We start from the raw sequence: 14,075 nt of genomic DNA on the forward strand, positions 1-14,075 counted from the left end.
ATCTTACCTTATGGAAGTAAGGAAGAATACCTATGGGAACTTTAAGGAAAGGTAACTTTCTATATGGTCACTGCAGACAAAATCTCCACAAAAAAAAGACAGATATTTAATGCATTTTCTCTCTACTAACTTTATTGGGAGCTTAGGGCAACCCTGCTGCTTGTTTTAAGTGTCTTATTTTTATACTTAAATAGGTTTCACTGTACATATGGCAGACGGGTCAAGGCTATAAAAAAGTAAAAGAAGCAGTTTTGGCCACATCAGCTTTTCTGTGACAGCTCATTTTTGTGTAGGAAAAGAACCTTTTACTTCTCCATCTCTTTTTCTCATCCTTTCCTTTTATATACCCTTTGATTAAAGCCTTAATCAGTGAAGGCTCAACAATTCAGGAATTTCAGTTTTATACTGCTGCAAGGTCCCGAGGATTTAGAAAAGGCTTTTGATAGGAATCACTCATGCATACTTGTGACATTCTCCTAATTCCCAGACAAAGCTGTCAGCATTGTTGGGTGTTTTTGAAAAGACAGTGAACATGTGATCATTAATTATGGTAAACAGTAGAACATATGAGAGTCATGGGAAATAGGTTATGGTTGTTATGATAATCACACTAACACAAAAATCTGTTGAAAATAAAGAAGATATGAAAACAAACACACGTGCTCTCTTATCTGTATTAGCTCAGGATAATGCAAATAAATATAAGTTACATTTTCCTTACTGTGGCCATCAGTGTTCAGGAAAGATTTAGCTCAGGAAAAGGTGGAAGAAATTTCTCCAGGATCAAGTACCTTAGGGATGTTTCTTACTTATAACAACATTTAACATTACACATGAGTTCCCAAGAGTTCTGACATTATTAAGCTGCTTAGGGAGTGTGTTGAATCAGCGGACTCTGACAGTCTTAGTTGAAATCACTTCCTCTTCACTTTTAAGTCTGTTTTGGCTTCTGGAAGCTTCCATAATAAAAGGAAGAAATAAAAGTTGATCAAAGGTAAGCATTCAAGGAAAGCTTTTCAAAAGCAGATAGTCTGTGTGAGCTTGTTCCTGTGTAAGGAACATTAGGCTGAGCTTGAAAACCTTTGAAAATGTCTACCTGTCTCAGAAACTATGATGTCTTCTAAGTAGTCAGTGTGATTATTTGCCTAAAAGATAACAAAGGCCACTGGCATGACATTATTAATATTCAAATTTAGGTGTTGGAATCTAGATGATGCTATAATAAAAACAATAAATGGAAATGGGGACGTAACTACAGATAGTGTGTTTATCTCCTTCTCCAACTTATCAATATGTTCCACTTCCACAAATATGGAAAGTAAAATGTTAATTCATTATTTAATCTAAATATCTGCCTTAAATGGCTGTCATTCCAAGCAAGGCAGCACCACAGAAAAATTCTTGTTCTGAACAACATGAAAGCAGCAGGAAAAGGAGGGAAATCAGTGACAGGGAGCAAGTACATTCAAATTAAGTGAGGGGGATAACTAAAAATATAGTTGGTAATGTATATAAATAGAAAAATAACACTAGAAGAATACTACCAAAATTATGTCTAATAACCGAACATCTTTGGGCTCTGAAAAGTTTGAGATATATTCTGATATAATCACAACTCTGAGGGAGGCTTATGACTCTTAATGACCTCTCATGAGGAACAAGAAGAAACAAAATGGAAACCACAAAAAGGTACTTAACTCAGGATCCTTAAACTGATGTTAAATTAAAATATTAAAAATATTTATTAAATATTAATGTAAATAATATAAATATTAATATGAATGCCTAAATGGGAAATAGATTACACTTCTGACCCTGTTCTTCAATGAAGGGAGGTTTTGTGTTGGGTTTTTTTTTTCCTGCAAGACTGTCAGGTAAGCAGGATCCTCTGAATTTATACACAGTGACATCATTATTCTCAGGAGAAAAGGTTTGACCTAAGCAAAGTAATGGATGTTATATGACCACATGAACTTTAAGGTAATTAAACCCCATTAGGGATTAGGTAAATGCTAAACTTTTCAGATGCTTGGCTGTAACTTTTCACTTGACTAGAGACTCAAGATATAGATTCACTGGAAGTTTTATGGCATCATGACCCAATAGACTGCTGGAAGTACATTTCAGCAGCCACAGTTTCTAGTGTAGTTTTTACCCATAGCTATCAAAAAGATGCCACTGTGTCTACAGATCTAGCCTCTATGAACTTGTATTAAATAGTTATTGGATAAAACATAAAACCAATATAGAGGCATAGATGAAAATATCATCTCATTCTGTCCAAGAATTGTCCTAGCCCCAGATTATAAAGGTTATAACTAGTCTTCTTCATTACTCTTTTCTAAAGCAATTAATCCTTAGGTCTGTTATATAGTGAGGAACAGATGCATAGGAATACGTCAATCAAAAAAGAATAACCTGAGAGAACACAGGTTTGTCAAAATCCTGAGAGAACACAGGTTTGACTTGCCTTACAGAAAAGAGGAGTATCCAATATCATAAATACATATTCAGTAAAATAAATAATTTTTTGCTTTTGTTACAGGTTGATTTCTTGTGTTTCATTTGATTTCTTTTTTCTTTTTGAGGGGAAGATGTGCTTTTTAACAGAATGAGGTGAAATAGCAGAACAATTATGTGGTATTAATTCTGGCCAAAGATATCAAGTAATTTTAAAGATTAAGATGAATAAATTCTGGATAATAGGTTTTAAGTATATGTATTTCGGGTTTTGGAGAGTCTTGATGATCAGATTAGGGACATTTCTGATTATTGAGAGTCCCTTTCCTGCTTGTTTAACTATGTCATAGAATCATAGCATGTTTAGGATTGGAAAAGACCTTAAAGATCATTTATTTCCAACCATCACTTCCATGGGCAGGGAAAACCTCCTCCAGATCAGGTTGCTCAAAACTCCGTCTAAGCTGGCCTTGTACATTTCCAGGGATGTGGGCGTCCACAACTTCTCTGGGCAAGCTCTTCCAGTGCCTCATCACTCTCACAGTAAAGAATTTCTTGCTCAAGTCCAATTTAAATCTACCCTTTTTCAGTTAAAAACCATTGCCCTTTGCCCTGCCATTATATACCCTGTTAAAATTTTTTTACTCTTTCTTACAATCTTCCTCTATTGGAAGCCTTCATGTCCCTGGAGCCTTCTCCAGCTTAGACAATCTCAGCTGCCTGAACATTTCTTCATATGAGAGGCGCTCCCATCATCTGACCATATTCATGTCCCTCTACATTACAACAGGTTGTTATCCTTCTTATAAGCCCCCAAAGCTGGATGGGGTACTCCAGGTGGGGTCTCATGGGAGTAAAACCTGCTGGCTGCACTTCTTTTTATGCAGTGCACGATACAATTGTGCTCCTGGGCTGCAAGAGCATATTGTCACACACTACACACAGAATGTGACTGCAAGGCTTTTGGATTCTGCAGTGGTAGTCAGGTACTTAAAAATAGTCATGTTGGTATTGAATGCTGAAATATTTAGAAGTATGTCTATACATCTAATTTGTGCTTCTACCCAAGAGATGTAATGGGTGTAGTGGATATGCTCAAAATTGGCTGAATGAGGGTGAGCGTGGTGAATTATTCACCTTAAGCAAAACAAAGTACTGAGATTATGAACATCCTGCAGATAACGTTAAGGTTATATCTACAGTAGCAATATATTTTTCATAAAATCGTCCATGTTCTTCAGTGGGAATTGACTAGTAAATCAAAACCAACTTTATGAGGCCTATGTATCCACAGTGTTGGTTGCTTGCTTGCTTTTCCTTTGGAATAGATTTTTTTGATGGCTTAGACAGAACATCAGACATGCTGTTTGAAGAGATATGGTAGATCAAGCACTTCTGTATAAGGTGTTGGAGAGCATTTGATGAGCACTGGAACTATTTTCAATTCAGTTTTCTCTGTAGGAAGGGTTGGGCTTTTATGGGGCAAAAAAAACCTGTAGAAAAATAATAGTTTAAGGTCATCAATTCTCTTTAAAACTGTGTCCAAAATATGACAATGATTGGCATGGCGTGATCAGGAAAACTTGTTCAAAAATATATTTATGTTCTAAACTAAAATTTAAAGTAGATATGCCTAAGGCAATGTATCTTTGATTAAAGTTTTATGCAATGAAGACAAGTGTTTTGGAGATTTTTTTTCTGAAATTCAGTTCAAAACTGTTATGAACCAATATGCTATGGAACTCGAATAATTGCTTTTTTTTCTAAGTCTACCCTAAGAACTGGCCTTTTTGTCTTTTTCTCTTAAAAAGAGTATTTTATTATTCTATTTAAACAATTAAAAATTCAAACAGTGAAGGCGCCAAATCCCAGGTATGATTTCTGTATCCACTGATAAGCCTGTTCTTGCCTTTCATGGGACAAGATCAAGCTCAAAAATATACTACATCTGATAATGAAAAAAGGGTATGTGAACTAACCATAGCTATGTTAAAGTTTCCATGCCTAGAAATGATGAATTAAATCAATTAGTGTGTTAAAATTTTTCTTCATTATAGTAATGTATGATTCCAAAATATTTTTAGTTGTAAACAAAATATTCCAATAGTTGACAGAAAGTAGATATTGAATCAAAAGACAGAGAAATTGTGTTTGTATGTTCAGTGATTTACAGGGTGTAGGTCTTCATGTATTGATATAATTGTTATAAGATTAGGGAAAAAAACCCTAATCTGAATTAATACATTTAAAAGTTCGAAAATCCTGGCAATTACTTATTGCTGCAAAAGAATTTTGTCAAGAATGTTATAGAATATTTATCTTATCTGTCTAAAATATTGCTTAGTAACTAAGGGTGTGTCTATGCAATATTTAAATGTTCTGTCTTTTTTTTGTAGATGGAGAAAAGTGTTAATATTTTTTCTTATCCCAGAGGAAATTTTATCTCAATAAATAATGATTTGATGCCATACATATGCCAAGTACTGGTTAATCTGAATTCACTTTCAGTTTCTAATTAGACATCTGTTAAAGTCTGTAACAGGAAATCTAATAGAGTTGTGTTGTAATTTGTCAAAGAGATTAATGATTCACAGTGTTAAAGTGTCTGTAAATGGAGTTCTTATGTGAGTCATTATATAAGTTGAAATTAAACTCTTTTGCTTTTATGGAAAATGTTTCCAACTCGTGTTATTACCAGCAATTATAACATCAAAACATCCCAAAAAGGAAAAAAAATAATTATAAAGCTATTTTTTTTGCCACCATTTCTTAATTGGAACACTTATGCTTAAAGTAACTGCCAAAATTAATGAAAACCATATTCTTTCTCTTTTTTCTTTTTACCATTTTGACATTTCAACATTTTAAATGAAAATATGCATAGAACTTGTAGCTGTACATTTTCCAAATTGATGGGAAAAATTATGAAATATCATTAATTACTTGGGTATTACAGAATGCATTGCACATAAAAATCTCATATATTGATCTTATTTATTCTAAGAATTCCAAGTTCTGGATGCATATTATATCCCATAGTCTTTTTCAGTCCTTCAGAAGTCAGCAAAAACTCAGTGTGTCAGTTAAGTATCACAGCTGAGTTAAGCAAGTTTTTTTTTATTGCCTTCAAATTTAAAACATTTTTCAGTGTTTTTATTTGTGCCTTATTTTTCTTTGGGTTTTATATATTAAGAGACATTCTGGAAGATAAGGGCAGAGCATTTCCTTTGCCAAAATAAATAAGCAAGTAAGTAAATAAATTAATCTTATATGTCAGAGAAATTGCCATGGGTTTTGAGAGCCCAGTGACTTAACAATAAGTTATTGGGTGAAAAAAATGTTGACAATCTGTTTCCTCACTTTGCAGAGGAAGCCATTCATGTTCCATCATGTGAAATTCCCTTCACATTTCTTAAAAGGCAGATGGAGATGGTATTCAACATTTTCTCCTGATGTCCTCAAAAGTAATGTCTTTTTCCTACACTGTCTAGCTTGTATGTGGCAATACCTTGTACTACTTGCCAGGCAGATGGATTGTACAAAGTAATACAACTCTGCTCATAGTCCTCATGTACCTTTTCAAAATGTAGTGAACTTCAGAATGTGCAGAATTGTGTCTTTTTAAATTACAACAGCTCCTTTTTAGCAAAACCACAGAACAATTCACAATTGTTTCCAATTGTGAAAGGACATGGTGAATCAGAAAGAACACAATGTACGAGGTCAAAATTCCATCTGCTTTGCTGGAACAAACTCGGTAGTATTCAGCATGAGAACAAGTTCCATTTCATATGGATTGTGTTTCAGAAGGTGCCATATTTAGAGTAGTTGATAAAAAATTATGGCCTTGTAAAGGTTCATATATGCTTTCCAATGTACTTGATTTAAAATAAACTAGAAAACATGATATTTAGAGGCAACAGATAATTTTTTAATGAAGAAAAAAAAGTTACCAATTCAATGTCAAATAAAAAAACCACCAACTTTTATTTTATAATGCCAGGGAACAACTTAAATCCCATATCTGCCTGAAAAATCAACAAGAAATCTGAAAGCAGAATATGAAAATTATAATATTGCCACAGATAAATATAATTATGTTCAATACATAGAAAAAAATTGATATATAGTGAATTAAAAGTCAACCCACAGAATAGTAATATATTTGAACACTTAAATATGTGGAATTTCATTTTGGAAACAAACATAGAAAAATATTCTCTTCAGTAGAATATTTCAAACATTAATTTATTGCCAAAAAAAAAGACTCCCAACTAAAGATCTTATTTTTAAATCTTTAATCTCAGGATCCAATACTACTGTGAACACCTCTCATTTCTCACTAGGTTACATGATTAGCATGAAATGGATGTTGAGATGTTTTTTATACCATTACAAATTACTGGAGCTGAAGGAACTGAGATGTGAATTCCTCTCTTCATGTCTAATGTTTGTGTTAAATCAGGTTTTTTGTCTACTCATTCAACTAAATCATGCAATTTAAAATATTTTAAGCATTAAAAACAAAGAAAAAATCAAAATGCATTGCTTTCAAATCAAAGCTAAATTGAAGCAGGTAGTTGAAATTGTTGTGAGGAAATGAAGGACATTCCTGATTTTTGTACATTGTTAATAGATTTCTGGCATACTTGGTTATCCACAACTTTTTCTGTTATAACTGGACTCTCCTAGAAATATTATTATACTGCTTTTCTTTTTGTGCAATATTTGCTTCTCAAATACTGTATTACAAGTAGTTAGGTACTCACAGACTTGAGCTTGTGTAACAGCTCAGAAATACTTAAGTCAAACCAGTCTTAAAATAAAAGATATAACTGCATGAATGGACTTCATGTTAACCAAGGACAAGTCATCCAACTGAATATTACACTTGAAATGGGACTGTAAAACCTAATTGGATGTACTAGACTACCCGAAACTGTTACTCCCTGGACAATTTCAGAACGCATTGCCAAGAGTCTCTGAAATGCAACTACAAAATGTAGAGGGCAAAGGGCAAAACTTGACTGTCTGATGTGTGATATCGGGAAAAGTAGTCCCCTTTGATAATACTAAATGGAAAATGTTGACGAAACCACAGGAAAGTGAAAAATGCCTAAGACTTATCCATCATGTTCTCACAGACATATTTACCACTTCTGTTTAGAAACTTGCAAATCAGCCTTTTAGGTACTACAAGTGGGCCATGGTGATGTACTAGTAATTTGCCATATCTTGTTCTTTACAAAGACCTGTTACACCTGTGTCTACACTGTCGAATTTTAATCTGAAGGGCTGATAGTAAATTAAATAACAGTTCTATTAAGACAGTTACAGAGCCAGCAGGAAAGGCACTGGGAAGACTGCAGCCCAGTCTTCCCTTGACCTTTGCATGCCTACCAGCCCCTTCTTGTTGGTGAGAATAAGATCCAGCATCTCTCCTCACTGGAACCTCTATCACTTGGAGTAAGAAGTTATCATCAACACACTCCAGGAACCCTCTGGATTACTTATGACCCACTGTGTTGTCCCTCCAACAGATACCAGTGTGATTGAATTGCCCTACAAGTACCATGAGTTCATGAATGTGAGGCTGCACCAACCTGTCTATAGCGTGACTCGTACATTTGGTCTTCCTGGAGAGGCCATTTATATCATTCCCACTATAATGTCACCTGTGCCTGCTCTCCCTTTATTTCTGACCCATAAGCTCTCAGCTCTCATCTACCTTCAGGTGAACCTCCATGTCCTCCAGCTGCCCACTGACATGGAGGGCAACACCACCTGCTCAACTCCCCTGTCTTTAGGTCCTTCCTAAAGAACCTGTTCCCTTCCATTTGAACATTTTGGTCATAGGACAGTGCATTTTCATGATGACAGTAAGATTCTAGCCCCACAGGCATGGCTAGGCTCCCTTTGTTTATTCCCTGTGCTCCTTTGATGAAGCTGACTTCCATGAACCCTCAGCAGAGCAAGTTTCCCAAAGCAAGTCTCATCATCTAAGTAGCTGAACCCCTGATCATGGCACCAATCTTGTAGCCATTTGTTGATTCTCCAAATTTGACTGTCTCTTTCAAACCACTTCTCTTTGGCTGGGAGGCTTGTTAAAAAACAATGTGTCTTCTGGAGTCCCTTACCACCTCTCCCAAGGCTCTGTAATCCTTTTCTAACCTAATTTTTTGCTCCTTAGGCTTTTATACATTTCCATGGCAGTGATTTTTATCTTGAATACTGGAAAAGCTATGACTATCAGAACAGCTATACTTCTGCCTTTGTTTTTAATTATTCTGAAAGGCTTTAGCTACCTTATGCTCCCACATATTAATAATTCATTTTCATATTAAAATTAGCCATGGTCACACAGCTGTGCTGCATGAGATGATTCTATGAATCACAGGTGGATAAAACTCCTTGGACAAGAGTGAAATGATGGAGCTCAATGTAAGCACCAAAACATAAGTCTCTAGTGTCATTTGAAGATGAGTAATTTTAGATTCATTCCTGGCCTCTGTCTACAGTAGAGATGTCTCATAAATCAAGTGTCACATCTGACAGTGGCATGGGAATGTCTAGGATGCTTTAGAGTGTTTCAGGAGGCACACATGTGTTTAGGCAATCCATTTGTGACCATGGTATCAGATGATTGCTGTACTATTTGGCCAGACCACTGTTAAAAGGCCGTAATGAGTCTGTACTGGAAGATACTTGTGAAATTTAAATTTTTATTTATAGAAGGTTTTTAAATATGTACTTAGTGTTGCAGCCCTGGATTAGTTAGTTTAGAGGCCTGTATTGCATATGTCCCACTGAAAAGAGATTCCAGAACAGGAAACCCTAAATCCTAAAACTCTTTTGTTCCTCTAGAAATTTTAGCATATGATGGGCCATATCTGAAATTCTCTATTTTAAGCTCAGTGATCTTATCATGTGAGAGTATCTGCGGCAGTCCTGTGGCAGTTTTGGACCCCTACTACTAGGCAGAAAGAAATCATTTGATGTTGGGAAGCCCCCTAGAGGTATAATGGATCTGGAAGATTTAATGCCTTCTTCCAAAGTAATTCCTTAGTTCTGGGAGGACATTTATTTGATTTGGTCTGAATGTAACATTTTCCACAAGTTAATAGTTCCAGTGCTTGAATGAGACAGTGATTTATTCTATTATACTTTACAAAATTGTTGAGACAGAAGTAACTGTGAAGAAGCAACTTAAGTTTTCTCTACGTTGAGAGTGGCAGAGCTGGAACAGGCTGTCAAGGGGGGTCACGAATTCTCCCTCTCTGGAAACATTCAAAACCCATCTGAATGCATTCCAGTGTAACCTGCTCTAGGATTGACCTAGATGGTCTCCAGAGGTGCCTTCCAACTATTCTGTGATTCTGTAAATGATGTATTATTAACTAAATTTCAGTTTGATCTCTGCCATGGGAGTAGGATGGCCCTGTGAGTGGCCAGTCACAGTGGGAGATAATTTTTCGGTCAGAATCTTCAAGGTATCACCATCTAGAACCTCTAGAATGTCTGTATGTATCCAGAGCTATCCTGTGTCTCTTAACATACACATTTAAGTGGGTGAGCATCAAATTTTTTTTTTTTTTTCAAATAGACCCTAAACTTTTTGCAAGGTTAAAATTGAATATTTCAGTCATCTTGTTGAACAGGCTGAACTCCAAATTTAGGTGGTGGCATTGGTTGTATCAGTTGTATGTTGTATCAGTTTTGCTGTTAATAGGAACAGTTTGTTTGATGAGGCTAACTTGCTATTCTAGCCAAAATTATTTCCAGCAAGGCAGGATTTTTCAGCTTCTATACATCAAGTCCTACCCTGCCCGTATCACGATTAACACTTCCAGACAGGGACCTAACATTGTTAGCAGTCATTTAGTTCAAGGCAGGCAACAACAGAGCATGACACAAAATACCTGAGTCCTCGTGGTCTGAGAATGACAAGAACCATATCTAGATGTTCATAAATCCCCTTTTTGCACTTTTTCCTCAGATAATTGAAGCAGAATAGCTAACTAAGCCCTTTCCAAATTCTGCTAACAGAAATGAATCCCTTCTATACACACACACAGAGTAAAACAAGTACACTCAATCTCTTCTCCACATACATATAAATTAGATAGTTGGCTTAGTTTCTGCAGTTCCATTAACCTTTGTGAGTATATTTTCCTTCACCAATTAATTCAAGAATGTAGTGGCTTGATCCTGACTGGCAGCTGAGTAGTACACAGACATTCACTAACTTCTTTTGCTACCAACATCATGGGGAGAAATAATAGGAAGAGCAAAAGACCCCAAAGGTTGTGGATAAGATAAAAATAGCCTAACAAATGGAGGAAAGATGAAGAAGAAAGAAAGGAGAAATGCAAACAAAACAAGTGGTGCAAACATTATTATTTGTCTCTTCCCAGAGAAAACCTATGCCCAGTCAGTCCCTGAGCAATGGCTACCTATCCAAAACACTCCTCCCTTTGGATTTTAGCGGCTGAAGATGGCTCTATATGCAGTAGCCCTTTGCTCATTTGGGTCAGCTGTCCTGGTTATGTCCCCTCACCTCTTCTTTTACTCCCCCATCTGTCTTGCTGGGATGGCAGCATGGAACGCAGAGCAGGGCCTGCTATGATGTGAGTGCTGCTCAGCAACAGTTAAACCACAGTTTGTTATCAAAATCATTCTGGTCACACAGCAAAGCATTGCACCTTAACAGATTGCTATGAAGAAAATTAGCTCCTACTCATCCAGAACCAACACAAAGAAGAAAAGGTGGATGTGCAACTCTGTACAACTGACAGAAGCATCATGTTCCAAGGTCCTGGTTCTCATGGGTGACCTAAAGAAATATTGGGGGTGGGACTAAATCAATGTGTATAAATTCCTGATGGATTGGAGCAAAGACAAATTCAAAGTCTTCTCAGAGGTACTCAGTGACAGGACAGTAGTAATTATTTAGTAACAGGAAATAGTAATAAATTTATCTATATGACATTCAGATAAAATGTAAAAGAAAAAGGTCGTACTGGGATGAGTCTGAGAGTGGGTGGAATTTCTATCCTCTGAGCCAGTCAAAACCTTCCTGCACATGGTAGATGTCCAGCAACATGAACAACCTGGCCTAGCTAAACCTTTGCTGACCAGAACAGTTTGACTAAATGATCTCCAAGGGTCCCTTTCTACCTCAATAATTTTATGACTTTAGTTAGCTCAATAGAGAGTCAAAAAATAGAGTTTTAACCCCAAGAACAAATTTTCCTTGAAATTAATTACAATTTTCTTGTATCTATTGTCCTCCCGTCCCTTCTTGAGATTTCCACCTCTTCAGACAGTAGTTCTTCAGTCCTCATACATCTATCCTTAGAAGATCCATACTTGTTCCCAGTAAAAGGAAAAATGTGCAAAGGGTTCCATAAATATCTCTAGAGAAAAGGAACAATACCACTTAAAATATAACTATAAATATTTACTAATACAAAGCACACAAAAAGAAAAAAAAAAACAGACTGGTACTTGTCTGGGGTGACGTTATGATGCTTGTATATCCCCATTCATCTGTTCTGTGCCTTTAAGACCGGCACTGAAGAGTGGAAGTTTTGTTTGGGTTTCTCTTATCAGGACACAGAGACAAGCAGTACACAGAGCTGGTTTTTTTTACTTCCAGCTTTGGGCTTGCTGCTTTTGCTTGCTGCTTTTGCTTGCTCTCTTTTTCTGCTCTTGCTTCTGCTCTGCTTTCTGCCTCTGCTTATTAGCTAGTTCTAGCTAAACAGTCCACATTGCTTCCTGGACTGTTTCTCCTCTCCTGTTCCTGTGACCATCTCGAACCTCCTCCGGACTGGGACCCGGGAACACCAAGGGTTCAGCTGCAGCGGCTGGCCCAGCGCTGGAGGGACTGAGAACAGAGCAACCACCCCCGAAAGAGACTTTCTGATTTTGCCATCTTTCTCAGAGCGGTGTCATCGGGTATTGTTCATTTTGTGTGCTGGGGGGTGCGGGGCCAGTCAAATAAACAGGTTCTTTCCACCTCTCTCCGAGGAATTTTTTCCCGAACCGGTTGGGGGGAGGGGCCGTGTGGGTTTCGCTTTCTGGAGGGGCCCTCCTTTGCAGATTCTTTAACAAATTTGCCCTAAACCAGTACAAATCTTTGGCGCCCAAACGTGAGGTGAGAGAGTGGAAAAACCCTGTTTTGACTGCATTTTGGCTGCTATTACTCTGTGTTCGTTTAAATCAGCTAATAGCCATGCTTTTTGGATTCATAATGTCTGTTGGGGTGAAGGTTTGCATGCATTTCTGGTCCCTAGGGTTTTTTGAGATTTTAATACCTCTCTGGTCCCTAGGCTTATTTTCCTATTCAGAAATAGCTTTAGTATTGCCCCTAATACGTAGTTTTTACATCAGAGGGCTGTGACCAGAACAGCTATCCTGCTGGGTTTGGTGGCAATAATGTGCAAGAAGTTTATAAACATGCTGGGGTCTGCTCCAGATATGAATGGTTCATGGCTATGGTTATGCATCCAGTTTGTCGCAGGAGGAGCAGGAGGGAATGAGGTTTTTCATCCTCTGCTTTCCTCCTTCTCCTATGAATCAGTTGCATCACTAGTGAAGGATGTTCATTTTCCTCTCAATGTTAAAGAAACCATCTTCCTGGTATTCAATCTGGTAACCTTCCTCTATACAGCCTGCTGCTTCTCTAGAATGAGGGCTGAGATTTCTAGACGGGCTGATGAGACCCCTGACTCAGGAGTAAACCCTGGTGTGGAAAATCCTAAGTGGTGTGGGAAATGGGAGGATATGGGCCAAATCCTGAAGGAATTCTCTGACCCTATAGTGTGGGATTTTCCCCATGAACAAATTCAGAACCCAGCTGAGGTGGGGAAATATCTGAAAGAGAAGTACCAGGATGAGCCTAAGGAGAGGAAGGTCATTGCAGTGAGCTGGGCCCTGGCATATGCTTATCGCACACTGCTAGATACTCTAGGGCAGCAGACAGAGGCAGGGGGGCAGGGAGATAAATCAGCAACTGTCCCGGTGACTCAGGCTGTAGCTAACACCCCAGGCTCGAAGCCAGCATCTAAACCCATGGCTGTTGCTACCAGCACTAGAAGTGGGAAATGCACAGCCAAGACCAATCAACCAGTGGACGATGATGATGATGATGATGCAGGAGAAGGAACCTCAGTGCCTCCTGACGTAAAGTCAGGAGTCAAAGCAGCAGGTGCAAGATCAGATGCCAATACTGAGTCCTTCTCCCTGAAGGACCTTCGTGGCCTACGGAAGGATTACACTCGAAGGTCTGATGAATCCATAATTAGTTGGCTGGTCCGTCTCTGGGATGCTGCAGGCGAGGCTACCGTTTTGGATGGCACTGAAGCCAGGCATTTGGGATCCCTGTCACAGGATACTGTCATAGACCAAGGAATGATGAGGGGGGCTAACTCTCACAGCCTCTGGGAACGGGTCCTAAGAAGTGTAGCAGAAAGATACCTGTGTGCAGACGATCTCTATATGCAGCAGACTCAGTGGAAGACAATAGAGCAAGGGATCCAACGCCTGAGAGAAATGGCCGTGGCTGAGATTATCTTCTCAGATGATGTAACAACTAGGAACCCAGACTTAGTACC

Source organism: Zonotrichia leucophrys, chromosome 1, assembly GCF_028769735.1.
Source record: "Zonotrichia leucophrys gambelii isolate GWCS_2022_RI chromosome 1, RI_Zleu_2.0, whole genome shotgun sequence".
In the NCBI taxonomy this organism is placed as follows: Eukaryota; Metazoa; Chordata; class Aves; order Passeriformes; family Passerellidae; genus Zonotrichia; species Zonotrichia leucophrys.